This window comes from Procambarus clarkii, chromosome 25 (genome assembly GCF_040958095.1).
Source record: "Procambarus clarkii isolate CNS0578487 chromosome 25, FALCON_Pclarkii_2.0, whole genome shotgun sequence".
Lineage (NCBI taxonomy): Eukaryota > Metazoa > Arthropoda > Malacostraca > Decapoda > Cambaridae > Procambarus > Procambarus clarkii.
Genome location: NC_091174.1, coordinates 41,273,266 through 41,287,076, shown reverse-complemented (window position 1 = coordinate 41,287,076; position 13,811 = coordinate 41,273,266).

Genomic DNA, 13,811 nt, shown 5'->3' with positions numbered 1-13,811 from the left:
GAAGGCAGGGTTTGGTGGTCTCACAGGTGAAGGTTGGGTGTGGTGGTCTCACAGGTGAAGGCTGGGTGTGGTGGTCTCACAGGTGAAGGCCGGGTGTGATGGTCTGACAGGTGAAGGCAGGGTGTGGTGGTCTCACAGGTAAAGGCTGGGTGTGGTGGTCTCACAGGTTAAGGCAGGGTGTGGTGGTCTCACTAGTGAAAGCTGGGAGTGGTGGTCTCATAGGTGAACGCCGGGTGTAGTGGTCTCACAGATGAAGGCTGGGTGTGTTTGTATTACAGGTGAAAGATGGGTGTGGTGGTCTCATAGGTGAGGGGTGGGTGCAGTGGTCTCACAGGTGAAGGCTGGTGTGGTGGTCTCACAGGTGTAGAGTGGGTGTCGTGGTCTCACAGGTGATGTCTGTGTGTGGTGGTCTCACAGCTGAAGGCTGGTTGTGGTGGTCTCACAGGTAAAGGCTGGGTATTGTGGTCTCACAGGTGTTGGGTGAGTGTCGTGGTCTCGCAAGTTGAGACTGGGTGTAGTGGTCTCACAGGTGAAGGCTGGGTGTGCTGGTCTCACAGGTGAAGGCTGGGTGTGGTGGTCTTACAGGTGAATGATGGGTGTGGTGGTCTCATAGGTGAGGGGTGGGTGTAGTGGTCTGACAGGTTAAGGCTGTGTGTGGTGATCTCACAGGTGAAGGCTGGGTGTATTGGTCTCACAGGTCATGTCTGTGTGTGGTGGTCTCACAGGTCAAAGCTGGGTGTGGTGGTCTTAGGTGATGGCTGGGTGTGGTGGTCTCTCAGGTGAAGGCAGGGTGTAGTGGTTTCACAGGTGAAGGCTGCGTGTGGTGGTCTCACAGGTGAGGGCTGGGCGTGGTGGTCTCACTGGTGAAGGCTGGTCGTGGTGGTCTTAGGTGAAGGCTGGGTGTGGTGGTCTCTCTGGTGAAGGCAGGGTGTGGTGGTTTCACAGGTGAAGTCTGGGTGTGGTGGTTTCACCGTTGAAGGCTGGGTGTGGTGGTCTCACTGATGAAGGCTGGGTGTAGTGGTCTAACAGGTGAAGGCTGAGTGTTGCGATGTCACAGGTGTAGGCTGGGTGTTATGGTCTCACTAGTGAAAGCTGGGAGTGGTTGTCTCACAGGTGAAAGATGGGTTTGGTGGTCTCATAGGTGAGGGGTGGGAGTACTGGTCTCAAAGGTTAAGGCTGGGTGTGGTGGTCTCACAGTTGAAGGCTGGGTGTGGTGGTCTCACAGGTGTAGGGTGGGTGTCGTGGTCTCACAGGTCATGTCTGTGTGTGGTGGTCTCACAGGTGAAAGCTGAGTGTAGTGGTCTCACAGGTGACGGCTGGGTGTGGTGGTCTTAGGTGAAGGCTGGGTGTGGTGGTCTCACAGGTGAAGGCTGTGTGTGGTGGTCTAACAGGTGAAGGCTGAGTGTGGTGGTCTTAGGTGAAGGCTGGGTGTGGTGGTCTTAGGTGAAGGCTGTGTGTGGTGGTCTAACAGGTGAAGGCAGGGTGTGGTGGTCTCACAGGTGAAGGCTGGGTGTGGTGGTCTTAGGTGAAGGATGGGTGTTGTGTTCTCACAGGTAAAGGCTGGGTGTGGTGGTCTTATGTGATGGCTGGGTGTTGTGGTCTGACAGGTTAAGGCGGGGTGTGGTGGTCTCACAGGTGAAGGCTGGTTGTGGTGGTCTGACAGGTGAAGGCTGGGTGTGGTGGTCCCTCGGGTGAAGGCTGGGTGTGGTGGTCTTAGGTGAATGCTGGGTGTGGTGGTTTCACAGGTGATAGCAGGGTTTGGTGGTCTCACAGGTGAAGGCTTGTTGTGGTGGTCTCACAGGTGAAGGCTGGGTGTGGTGGTCTCACAGGTGAAGGCTGGGTGTGGTGGTCTGACAGGTGAAGGCAGGGTGTGATGGTCTCACAGGTGAAGGCTGGTTGTGGTGGTCTCACAGGTAAAGGCTGGGTGTGGTGGTGTCACAGGTGAATGTTGGGTGTGGTGGTCTCACAGGTGAAAGCTGGGTGTGGTGGTCTCACAGGTGAAGGCTGGGTGTGGTGGTCTCACAGGTGTTGGGTGGGTGTCGTGGTCTCGCAAGTTAAGGCTGGGTGTAGTGGTCTCACAGGTGAAGGCTGGGTGTGGTGGTCTCTCAGGTGAAGGGTGGGTGTGGTGGTCTCACAGGTGAAGGCTGGGTGTTGTGGTCTCACAGGTGAAGGCTGGGTGTGGTGGTCTCAGGTGAAAGCTGGGTGTGGTGGTCTCACAGGTGAAGGGTGGGTGTTGTGGTCTCACAGGTGAAGGCTGGGTGTTGTGGTCTCACAGGTGAAGGCTGGGTGTGGTGGTCTCTCAGGTGAAGGGTGGGTGTGGTGGTCTCACAGGTGAAGGCTGGGTGTGGTGGTCTGACAGTTGAAGGCTGGGTGTGGTGGTCTCACAGGTAAAGACTGGGTGTGGTGGTCTCACTGGTTAAAGTTGGGTGTGGTGGTTTCACAGGTGAAGGCTGGGTGTGGCGGTCTCACAGGTGAAGGCTGGGTGTAGTGGTCACACAGGAGAAGGCTGGGTGTGGTGGTCTTAGGTGAAGGCTGGGTGTGGTGGTTCCACAGGTGAAGGCTGGGTGTGGTGGTTCCACAGGTGAAGGCTGGGTGTGGTGGTTTCACAGGTGAAGGCTGAGTGTGGTGGTCTCACAGGTGAAGGCTGAGTGTGGTGGTCTCACATGTTAAGGCTGAGTGTGGTGGTCTCACATGTGGTTTTTTTGTTATTATTTTTTTCTACCTCAGACGTGGCCAGACATTTACAATGCTAACTAGAATATATACATTTTTTTCTGTCCTCTAGGGACAGGGTGAGAGGTTTGTCATACATATTGTTCATTGATTACCTGAACAATCAACCACAGAAGGTGATTGTACTTCTTTTAAAATGCTTATCTAACCTACAGACATAAATACATAGATACGCAGAGTTACGTCTCCCGTACATAGAGTGTTCGATGAGTCTTTTAAATAGTGTCAATAATGTGTTTTCAAAGGTGAAATGTAATTCTGATCAGCTTCCACTCATATTTTATTTACATACAAACATATACATACTCTCACATGTGCATACCTGTACATATATATACACATATATGCACTTATGTGTACAAATGTGTATACCTCTATAAATAAAAATGTAAATGTTCGTTTGTTCAAAATCGCTTATCTCTGAAACTTAATCACCGCTTGCTGTTAAATTTTCACACAACGTTCCATTCATATATGAGCGGGTTTATATATATATATATATATATATATATATATATATATATATATATATATATATATATATATATATATATATATATATATATATATATATATATGTATATATATTATACATATATATATATACATATATATATATATATGAACATTTATATATATATGTATATATATATATATATATATGAACATTTACATTTTTACATATATATATATATATATATATATATACATATATATATATATATATATATATATATATATATATATATATATATATATATATATATATATATATATATATATATATATATATATATATATACCATATAGATGTCACGTGTCTGAAGGTTAGAATCATGTTTTTTTGAAAACTGTGTTTTTCATGAGATTTTCATGTTTGAGGAATTCTTCTCAACATCTTTAACGCTTGTTTTGAAATTTTGAGAACGTTGCATTCGAATATGTGCGTGCTTTTAGATACCTACTATATACATGCCTCACCTGTGACATGAAAAACTTGCATTTTTTTAAAAGCAGCGCCATCTGTTAGACGTAAGAGCAACACACGCTGTAATCCCCGAAAGTTCTTTACCGAATGCTTTGAAGTATTGAAACAACGTTTCATTCGAATCCGCGCGTGTTTTTATATACCTACTATATAGATGCCACACCTGTGACAGGTTAGAATATGTTTTTTTTGAAAAACAGAGCCATCAGTGCACTAAATATGTTACGATTCCATTTCAATATTTCCGATTGCATTTATAAATTACATTTTCATAGGTTTCGATTTATTTTCATTTTGATTTAATTATTATGTGTGACATTTCATTGGAATTAAACCGTGTTGTTTACCATACCGTTCATTTCGTAAGTATAGGTATAGAGGCCACTTCTGTGACATGTAAATCATTATTTTGTTTTTGAGAAACAGCGCCTACTGTTCACTGTAAGAGCAACACAAGCAATCTATATAAATTAAAGTGAAAATGTTCGTTTGTTCAAGATCGATAATCTCTGAACGTTCTTCACTGATTGCTTTGAAATTTTCACACAACGTTCCATTCGCATCCAAGCGGATTTTTTTGACTTACTATATATAGATGTCACCTCTATGACAGGAGAAGACATGTTTTTTTTTAAACTGTGTTTTTCACGACTTTTTCATGTGAGGGGAAAACTTCAAAACCTCCTTGCTGATTGCTTTAAAATTTTGACACAATGTTGCATTTGAATAGGCACGTGCTTTTATATATACTTACTATATACCTGTGACAGGAAAAAAACATGCTTTTTTTTTAAACATCGCCATATGTTGGATGTAAGAGCAACACACGCTGTAATCTCCGAAAGTTCTTCACCGATTGCTTTGAAATTTTGTCACAACACTCCAATTGAATACGTGAATGTTTTTATATACCTACTATATAGTTCCACACCTGTGACAGGTAAAAACATGCTTTTTTGGAAAAAAAGTGTCATCTGTTATATATAATAGCAACTCATGCTATATTAAATATGTTATGATTTCCTTGCAATGTTTCCGATTGCATTGATATATTGAAATTTCAACGATTTTGATTTATTTTTATTTTTATTTAATTATTTTGTGACAATGCATTGGAATTGAACTGTGTTTTTCACCATACTATTCATTTTGTGAGTATAATTTATTGGAAATTTTTTAACTGTTTTTCATTTCGTTTTTTAACTGTTTTTCTTATATTTCAGTAATGTTAACATCAGATCATTTGATGTTCCCAATTTTCTGATGAGAACATCAGATCCTTTGGGAATGAATCGGAAAAAAGAGTGGGGAATGGTGAGGAGGACAAGGGTACAGAAGTTGGGATGTTGGGAAGGACGAGGGGACAGGGTAAGGGGTAATAGTGGGGGAAGACGAAGGGGACGAAGGAGTTGGGGATGGTGGGGACGAGGGGACAGGGGAATGGAGAATGGTGGGGGAGGGCAAGGGGATTGGGGAGTGGGGAATGGTGGGGGGAACGAGGGGGATGGTGGAGTGAGGAATGGTTAAGAGGATGAGGAGGAAGGTGGATTGAGGGATAGTGGGGAGAACAAGGGGAAGGGGGGATGGTGGAGAGGATGAGGGGACGGGGGAGAGGGGATTGACTTGGAGGACGAGGGGACAGGAGAGTGAGGAAGGGTTGGGAGGATGAAGGGATGGAGAAGGAGGGGGTGGAATGGTGGGGAGAATTGAGAGACATTGGAAGGTTGCTGTGGCTCAGCAACGCATGTGCGTTACTGAGCCACAGTAACGCACATGCGTTACTGTGGCTCATACAGTAAAATCTTCTGATTTTTGTCTGTAGGGATAACGTTCCTATTAACAATATCTTTCAGGACCCTTTCCTTTGTTTTATGAGCTGTGGAAAAGAAGTTCCTGTAAAATAGTCTAATAGCGGGTACAGGTGTTGTGTTAGTTGTCTCTTCAGAGGTTGCATGGCGTTTCACCTTCCTTCTTATGATGTCTTCAACAAAACCATTGGAGAAGCCGTTGATGACAAGGACCTGCCTTACCCTACAGAGTTCTTCATCGACTTGCTTTCATCCTGAGCTGTGGCTGAGAGCACGGTCGACATAAGTGTTAACAACACTCCTCTTGTACCTGTCTGGGCAGTCACTGTTGGCATTAAGGCACATTCCTATGTTTGTTTCCTTAGTGTAGACTGCAGTGTGGAAACCTCCGCTCCTTTCCATGACAGTTACATCTAGAAAGGGCAGCTTCCCATCCTTCTCCATCTCGTAAGTGAAACGCAACACAGAATTCCGCTCAAATGCCTCCTTCAGCTCCTGCAGATGTCTAACATCAGGTACCTGTGTTCTTTTCCACATCTCATAAAACAGAGGAAATGGTCCTGAAAGATATGTTAATAGGAACGTTATCCCTACAGACAAAAATCAGAAGATACAATTGACGATTTACTATAAAACCAAAAAATCGGCCAACCTACTCATGAGAAACTCTCCAGACACAAAGCAGAACGCTTTGAAAGAGACCAATGTCGTCTATGCCTTCAAATGCCCACTTGGGGACTGTAAGCCTCAAAGAACTCAGTATATAAGCAAGACAACAACATCTCTTTCCAGGCGATTAACGATGCTTAAGCAACAGGGCTCCATTAAGGAACATATAATCTCTTCCCACAACCAGACCATCACCAGAGAAGTCTTAACAAAAAACACAGAAATCATCGATAGATACAGTGATAGCAGGCGGCTTGATATCTGCGAGGCACTACACATCAAGAAGTCAACACCAGCAATCAACAGCCAAATATTACACAACTATATTCTACCCACTTCAAGACTCCGCACCAATATAGAAGCATCAAGAAATATGGGCCAATAGGCCTTTTGCAGTTACTTCCATTCTTCCCTTTAACTTACCCAATATTATACCCATTGTTTCGTGTTCTATCTTGTGTTGAAAGTTTGTTTTCACCTCATCCAAAACTGTTGTAACATATCACCTCACCCAAATGCAGGTATATAAAATGAAAGCCGTTTAAATTATAGCATAGTGTTTGCAGGTTATAGTTGTGTGTGTGTAAACTAAAGTCTTTGAAAATGTAATAAGTTATTACGAAACGCGTTCAAGTGTCTCGTCAGACTAGAAATAAAAATGAATTTTGGAGAATTGATTTTTCAATTACCATAGACAATGAATCTTACTTTTTCGGTCATATTTAATAATATATGTTTACAAGAAGACTGCTACCAAAATATACTAATATATATATATATATATATATATATATATATATAGAGAGAGAGAGAGAGAGAGAGAGAGAGAGAGAGAGAGAGAGAGAGAGAGAGAGAGAGAGAGAGAGAGAGAGAGAGAGAGAGAGAGAGAGAGAGAGAGAGAAAGAAAGAGAGAGAGAGAGAGAGAGAGAGAGAGAGAGAGAGAGAGAGAGAGAGAGAGAGAGAGAGAGAGAGAGAGAGAGAGAGAGAGAGAGAGAGAGAGAGAGAGAAGAGAGAGAGAGAGAGAGAGAGAAGAGAGAGAGAGAGAGAGAGAGAGAAGAGAGAGAGAGAGAGAGAGAGAGAGAGAGAGAGAGAGAGAGAGAGAGAGAGAGAGAGAGAGAGAGAGAGAGAGAGAGAGAGAGAGAGAGAGAGAGAGAGAGAGAGAGACCTATATAACCTATGAGATCCTCGCATCCTAGGGGTCCAAAACCAGGATTTCCTCGCACTTCGCCCTGACGGCATCACCATATACTCATGGAAGGAGGGTAGACAGTTGGTGTGGGACTACACATGTGTATCCACCCTGGCTGACACCTATGTACACTTCGGAGCTGATCAAGCAGGTGAGGCGGCCAACCACAGGGAAACAGCAAAATCACTCAAGTACAGGCGACTGGAAGGTAAATACCTCTTTGTTCATATTGCGTCAGAGACACATGGCCCCTGGGGCAAGAGTGCCTTGGGATATCTCAAGGAATTGGGTTCCAAGCTCATTGACGTCACCAGAGACCCAAGGGCTTCCAGTTTTTTGTTTCAGCGCCTCAGTGTGGTGATCCAGAGGGGAAATGCTTGCTGCGTCCTCGGTTCATGTCCGGAAGTGGAGGAGCTTCAGGATATCCATAACCTTTAGGTATTTGTCTTGAATGTATTGTAACCTTTAAATACACAATAAAGCAAAAAAAAAAAAAAAAAAAAAAAAGAAAGGGGGTGGTAGGAGAAAAGCACAAATAAACTGTATTGGAGGGGACCTACATTCCCTCCAATGCGTTATGTGTGGTTTCCTCCGAGGCTATGGGTCCCCCTTAGCCAGAGGTGGTAATCCCTTCCCTATCTATATATATATATATATATATATATATATATATATATATATATATATATATATATATATATATATATATATATATATATATATATATATATATATCGTACCTAGTAGCCAGAATGCACTTTTTGGCCTACTATGCAAGGCCCGATTTGCCTAATAAGCCAAGTTTTCCTTAATTAATATATTTTCTCCAATTTTTTTCTTATGTAATGATAAAGCTACCCATTTTATTATGTATGAGGTCCATTTTTTTTAATTGGAGTTAAAATGAACGTAGATATATGACCGAATCTAACCAACCCTACCTAACCTAACCTAACCTATCTTTATAGGTTAGGTTAGATTAGGTGGCCGAAAAAGTTAAGTTAGGTTAGGTTAGGTAGGTTAGGTAGTCGAAAAGCAATTGTCACCTCTCCTGACAACTATCTCCTTGTTCTCACGAAGGCTTTTAGCTGCCACTTTGAGCTCGGGGGACAGTATGGTGCTTCTGTAATTGCCTCGATTCTTTCCTCCTTCCGCAATAAGTTCTGCTTGTAAGGTATCTTTGGTAGTGACCTTCTTTTGTGTCTCTGGGTCGAATATGTCGTCCAACAGAATTTCCAACTCCACTTTCCAGGCGATAGTTGTCAGGAGAGGTGACAAGTCGCCAATATACGTCATTCTTAAAAAAGACGAATATCTGGCGAAAATGAACCTCATACTCTCTGACCAAACTAAATTCCAAAGGGTAACGAAGGACACTACAGCCGAATTGAAAGCAACGGTCAACAAACTGATCGAAACTGTGAACGCCAAGAAATCCGGACTCCACCTGCCAAAGATTATTGGGGAATATAAACCTGGATATGCGTATGGAAATGTCAAGACACACAAGCCTGGAAACCCACTTCGGCCAATCATTAGCCAGATACCCACACCCACGTACAGACTGGCGAAGCGACTCAACGGCCTGCTAACTCCTTATGTCCCTTGCGCCTTCAGCCTGAAGTCTCCAAAGGAATTTGTTGACTTGCTGCGGGGCACACGGGCCACAGGGATAAGAGCCTTGTTGGACGTAAAATCACTGTTTACCAACGTACCTGTGGACGAGACAATCGGGATGATAGCCGACAGAGTGTATCGTGATCCGGCCTGTACTCCTCTTGACATACCAGAAAATATTCTAATGAAACTACTCCAAGCTTGTACTAAAGAGGCACCCTTCTTGAGCCCGGATGGGCACATGTATAAGCAAGTAGATGGGGTCGCCATGGGTTCTCCCCAAGGTGTCCTGTTTGCAAACTTCTACATGGGTACCATCGAGCAAAAAGTCTTAGTCGACATGAACTTGAAACCGGCCATATACTGCAGGTATGTTGACGACATTTTTACACAGGTACCTGATGTCAGACATCTGCAGGAGCTGAAGGAGGCATTTGAGCAGAGTTCCGTGCTGCGTTTCACTTACGAGATGGAAAAGGATGGGAAGCTGCCTTTTCTAGATGTAACAGTCATGGAAAAGAGCGGAGGTTTCCACACACTGCAGTCTACACTAAGGAAACGAACATAGGAATGTGCCTAAATGCCAACAGCGACTGCCCAGACAGGTACAAGAGGAGTGTTGTTAACGCTTATGTCGACCGTGCTCTCAGCCACAGCTCAGAATGGAAGCAAGTCGACGAAGAACTCTGTAGGGTAAGGCAGGTCCTAGTCAACAACGGCTTCTCCAATGGTTTCGTCGAAGACATCATAAGAAGGAAAGTGAAACGCCATGCAACCTCTGAAGAGACAACTAACACAACACCTAAACCCCCTATTAGACTATTTTACAGGAACTTCTTTTCCACAGCTCATAAAACAGAGGAAAGGGTCCTGAAAGATATTGTTAATAGAAACGTTTTCCCTACAGACAAAAATCAGAGGATACAACTGACGATTTACTATAAAACCAGAAAAACGGCCAGCCTACTCATGAGAAACTCTCCAGACACAAAGCAGAACGCTTTAAAGGAGACCAACGTCGTCTATGCCTTCAAATGCCCTCTTGGGGACTGTAAGCTCCAAAAAACCCAGTATATAGGCAAGACAACAACATCTCTTTCGAGGCGTTTAACGATGCATAAGCAACAGGGCTCCATTAAGGAACATATAATCTCTTCCCACAACCAAACCATCGCCAGAGAAATCCTAGTAAACAACACAGAAATCATCGATAGATACAGCGATAGCAGGCGGCTTGACGTCGGCGAGGCACTACACATTAAGAAGTCAACACCAGCAATCAACAGCCAATTAATGCACAACTATATTCTACCCACCTCAAGACTTCGCTCCAATATAGAAGCATCAAGAAATATGGACCAATAGGCTTTCTACAAACACTTCTATTCAATATCCATTGTTTCATGTTCTGTCTTGTGTTGATGAAATTAATACCCTATTAATACTCTTGTTCTGTCTTGTGTTAATGAAATTAATACCCTATTAATTCCACATCTTGTTCTGTCTTGTGTTAATGCCACATCACCCCTTCCACCTCACTCAAATGTAGATATAAAATCGGAGATGCGTAAGTTCTATTCAGTTGTGTATTTGTGAACTAAAGTCTTTGAAAATGTAATAAGTTTTACGAAACGCGCTCGTGTCGCGTCAGACTAGAAATAAAAATGAATTTTGGAGAATTGATTTTTTATTTACCTCCAACAGTGAAACGAAATGTACGAAAGATTGAGAAAATTCGTGTTAGAATTATTAATCTTACTTTTTCGGTCATATTTAATAATATATGTCTACAGGAAAGACTGCTACCAAAATATACTAATATATATATATATATATATATATATATATATATATATATATATGGTGTGGTGGTCTCACAGGTGAAGGCTGGGTGTGGTGGTCTTATAGGTGAATGCTGGGTGTGGTGGTCTCACAGGTAAAGGCTGGGTGTGATGGTCTTATAGGTGAATGCTGGGTGTGGTGGTCTCACAAGTGAAGGCTGGGTGTGGTGGTCTCACAGGTGAAGGCTGGGTGAGTTGGTCTTACAGGTAAAGTCTGGGAGTGGTAGTCTCACAGGATCTATGTGAAGCAAACCTGCAGAAAGGCTGTAAGAAGGCCTCGGCACTCATATCAGGAGTCACTTCTAGATTAACTCCCATTGTCCCCTTGTTGTTGCACAGGTGAATAGGCAGATGTATGCCTTCACTGGGATTTTGTCCTAGGTGCCTGTTAGTGTTAGTGTTCCTGTGAAATCTGCTCGTGTGGTCTCAAAGGGACGAATATGTATAAATTTTTCCTTTGGGAGTAGAGGAGGCCTTTGGGATAGTTTGTTCAGTTCAGAGTGCCGATTAGGATCAATTACCAAAGTACGAGGTGGTTCTGGATTCTCAGTGGGAACAGTGACATTGGTCTCAATGACTTGTGGCTTTTGTTTAGGCCACTGGTCACTGACTAGCCACTGAGGTCCATTGAACCTCATCTCTGCTTTGATTAATTGCGTAAAGTCAGACCTCGGGAGAGATAATCAGCTGGATTCTCCTTGTTGGGTACATATCTCAGTTTGTACCCTGCTGATAATTCTCGTATTTCCTTAACACAATTACTCACGTAAGGATTTTTACTGTTATTGTTTTCACCCACTATAGTACTGCCTCGTTATCTGACCATACCACTGTTTCTTCAAAGTGGATGTTGCTTAAGGCCTTGATCAGATAATGAGCCAATCTTTCTCCTAACAGTAGGGCTGTTAACACCAGTTGTGGCAATGATCGTTTCTTTAACGGTGCCCCTCTGGCCTTTGAGGTGAGCAAATTGGCTTGCCCATTTTATACCAGGTAAGCTACTGTGCCATAAACCTTTCCTGAGGCATCACATGTAGCTTAATTGGTTGCTTTTCATTTACTGTGTTCTGAGGGAACTTGCCAGACTCTAGAATACTTATTTCTTTCACTAGCCCCTGCCATTTTTCTTTTAAGGCAGGTGTTAGAAGATCATCCCAGCCTATCTTCCGCTGCCAGCATTCCTGCATTATCAACTTTCCATTTATTAAGATTGGACTTAATAGTCCCAATGGGTCGAAGGGTTTGCTGACTTGGGATAGAAGTTTTCTCATTGTTAGGTTGGTGGTATCTAGTTCCACCAACTTGATTGTCAACTGATCTGCAGTCGTATCCCATTCGACGCCTAGTACTTTTGTCTTGGGGTACCTTGTAGTCGGGAATTTCTGTTTTTATCAGTGGATTTAATTTAGTATTGTTGTAGACTCATGACTGGAGAGTCATATTTGCTCCCAATAATTCTCGTTTGGCCTCGTTATATATGTTCAGCAGTTTGCTTTCACTGCTGGTTGTTCCTTGGAAATTGTCCACATACACATTGTTGCTAATTTCAGTTTTATTGGGTTATTAGACTTCTTCAAGTGCGTGTCCAAGGTAGCTTGAAGCAGAAACGGAGAAGAAGTATTGTCCAAACAAAACTGACGCAAACCTGTAGGTGATTATTTCACTGTTTGGATCGTTAGAACCCTTAATCCATAGGAACTTGGTGTAATTACGGTTTTCTTCTTGGAGACCTACCCTAAGGAAGGCCTTACTGATGTCGGCCATGTATGCATAAGTCCTGATGTGGAACTTTAACAGCATGTCGAATAGCCTTTGTGTCAGACTAGGGCCAGTTTGAAGGCAGTCATTCAATAAAACACTGTTCTGCTTAGTCTTAGCACTGCAGTTAAATACTATCTTTATTCGGGTAGTAGCTGAATTTTTCAGTACTAGGGTGGAGTGGCAGGTAGTGTTCCCTCCTTTGGGTCATCATTTGTTACCACCTCGATAAATTTGTTATAGAGTTGTTGAATTATATCATGGTACAGTTTCAAGTTCTCAGGATGTCTTTGTACGTGCATCACCTGTGACCTTAATTGGTTTTGTACCATGAAATGGTTGATGGGTAGCTGAGGGTGATTTAGCTTCCATGGTAACCTGACCCAGTATTGATTATCTCTGTAGACAACTGAGTCCAGGTATTGTTTGTAGGTCCAGTCATCATCCAGACTAGGTTGTTCAGGGACAATGCCGAGAGTTACCAGATCCCATAATTTATGTACAGGGGGGGATCAAGCTCCTCCTCAGACATTTCTTTGAATTGTAGTGGTGACTGTTCGCCTAGTAATGCAGCCATCACTAGGTTGGCATGTTGGTTGTCAGCAGATATGGATTGCTTCAGCCTTAATGCAGGGCCTGTTAGCAAATAGCCTCCTGTAGACGTTAACAGGTTCATTCTCTGTTTTTCATCCTTTCCTTTGGTAAACTTATGGTAGATGTCTCAACTGATAAGGATACCAATATTGGAGAAGTTGTCAGTACGTGATTTTGTCAGCCAACTTAATTCCCTTTTCTTCCAGGAATTTGGTTGTTGTTCCTAGACCATAAATATACAGGTTTGAAGGGAATTTGTCTACAAGAGCCTGTACCATTCGGACATAACCACCTAAATGTACTCTAGGTTGTACCACCTTGAAGACTTGGATTCTTGAGTTAATCAGGAATCCTGCTATGTCTATTTTGGTCTCTCGTGGTGACCTTGGACCTTCAGTTTTCAAGGATTAATTTGGCAGTGAGCAAAGCTGATTTTTTATCAGACTTTGTTGATAGTACTCTTACATCTGGAAATACTTTACAGAGCTGTACCGAAGTGGAAGTTCCTTCCTCCTCCTGTGGTTTGGGAGACTTTGTACTTGAGTCCCCACACAGTGCTGTATGGTGTTGACTTTTATTGCACCGATTGCAGGTGCACAATTGAGTTGCACAGG